The sequence below is a fragment of the Bombus impatiens genome, unplaced genomic scaffold (genome assembly GCF_000188095.3).
Source record: "Bombus impatiens unplaced genomic scaffold, BIMP_2.2 scf_0361, whole genome shotgun sequence".
Taxonomy (NCBI): domain Eukaryota; kingdom Metazoa; phylum Arthropoda; class Insecta; order Hymenoptera; family Apidae; genus Bombus; species Bombus impatiens.
The window spans coordinates 397,985-400,224 of record NT_176780.1 but is presented as its reverse complement, the minus strand read 5'-3'; the positions used below and the strand labels follow the sequence as shown (position 1 = coordinate 400,224).

Below are 2,240 nucleotides of genomic sequence, written 5' to 3'. Positions count from 1 at the left end.
ATGGAAAAACGATTCGAGACGCGCGATCGCGGCTGCAGTCGAAAGTGCACACGCGCGGAACTTGAACGAACAACCGTCCGAATGACATGCTCGATCGACGGAAGTTCGTGCATAAATCGTAATACAAAGGGAGTTTGTACGAATTACGAGGACATTATCGACTGCCGGTAAACGCAGTTAACGGCCATTTCTTCGTTCGCTATTCCTATTTCGTTTCGTTCACGAGACGTTCTTCTCGCGCGATCCGCGAATCGATCGGTCGATAACGCCTCGTAATCCTGACTGCGAGAAGTGGAATACAACGAGAAGCTGCCACTATGACAAACCACGTGATCTGGCATAATATATACAAGATCTATACCGAACAGGTAATTATCGTTGGATATCGATATCTACGCGTTCGCATCGGTATCGATAGCTCGTAAAGGAAAGAAAAGACAGCGATCGTGAAACATATGTACATAGATATGTTCTCCCGTGCGCATACCAAGCATCACAGAGAAACCAGAAGAGAACAAAGTGTTACCATTTAACGAAATTCCATCGAAGGATACGAAGGAAAGTTTTGACACACGCGAGTACACATACATAGATACGTATGTACATATGTATCTGTATATACATATAGTAGTATACTGGAAAATCTAATATCGCAGTTGACACGTATGAATGGTATGCATGATCTGAAAATAATAATATGCAATCAAAGGGTGGCATAATCAACGAAGAAAGGAAGAAAGGTGTTGCGTTCGTGTTTACTCGCTAATGAGCAAAGGACAAATCTACGTATACGTATTATGATAATTACGAGCATGCATCGTAGTATGTACAATCGTGTAACAATTATGTACCGTATATACAATATCTATGTATAGAGATCGCGAACAAATACCGTACGTACAGGTGTTGTTAAGGTATTTTATAGAGATGTATATGTATAGGAGGCGGTGAGCTCGCCTAACTGTGCGATAGGATGTGGCAAAAAGAGCAACGGGGTAAGCAAGCGAGGAGCTAATAGGCAAACAACCAAGTGCAAGGTGTTCCCATCTTCCACTTTAAACGGAACGGGTAACGTTTCGCAGCGAATGAGGGTGCAGTATCACCGACAATCATCGAACGAAGATACGAGCAGAACAGGATAGCGTTCCTTCTTGACAAACAGGCAGAGACACGGAGATAACGATATTCCAAGGGTAAGAAAATTATTCGTACCTACCAACGAATCGTGAACATCGTAAACGTTGGGTACGGACGTTTCGGAGCAGAGGTCGAAGATCGTCGATCTTACGAGCCACGTACACGATCCACGCGAGACAGTTTAAAAATCGCTTGAAAACGCGACTTATCTATGTATATGTAGATATGATATGTAGATATATCGATGTAACGAGTTCGATACTTGGGATATACGCTTTATGAGAAATTTATGGCGAGTAAATCGAGGATGCAGGTCGTCGGAAGAGACCGGTGAAGGTTCTGAGAGCGAACCAACCGATTGGTCTGCTGGGAAAACGTCGTAATCGAAGAATGAAATAGCAAAAGAGTGGAAAAGCTGAACGGAAACGAGAACAACAACGAACTATGACGACGACGATGATGTCAACGAAGATGAGACAGGAAGGGAAAGAAGATACTACGGAGAGATAGCATCGAACAGGTGGCACGATGATGACAGCGACGAGGAAAATACGGTGGGAACGTAGAACGTTTTGTCATGCACGGGGATAACCTTCCTAATGTTTTTCTTATTTTAGAAATTAACATGAGCAACGGGAGCAACGATGGGAATTGCCGAGGTTTCCAAAGTCCAGTCGAGAACAGCGAAAGAAACGTAGAAAAGGATACGTTTGAATCGTAGATGCAGTTAGCGATCACTGACGAGTGAGAATTTTCTTAAACTGCGATTTCGAGGTCGGAGAGATGGTAGTTGGATAGGATCGGGGAATATAAGGATACTGAAAGTGAGACGCAGAAGCGAAGCTCTATCGAGTATTGCGTTATTTCGCGCATTTACGTGGTAATCGAGGGAATTTATTCGATCGACTTGTCGTCGCAGAATGTAAGTACGTACGGAGGGGCGTCGTACCTACTCTCTTCGGGTTGAATCGTTGAATCGAGAATCGAGGACGGATTTGAAAAATTGATCGCACAGTTTGTAATATATGGGTATCGCGGTCCAGCTGGATCCGAGAGAGAGACAGCGCAACGCGTTTTCATAGTTTATTATATCGAGAGGCGCG

The 2,240-nt window shown here is 43.8% G+C and overlaps 1 protein-coding gene across 3 annotated transcripts in view; it reads right to left on the bottom strand.

Moving 5' to 3' along the window:
- LOC100746615 (protein kinase C, brain isozyme) overlaps positions 1–2,240 on the bottom strand; it is a 24,298-nt gene that overhangs the window by 6,658 nt on the left and 15,400 nt on the right. The window lies entirely within an intron of this gene.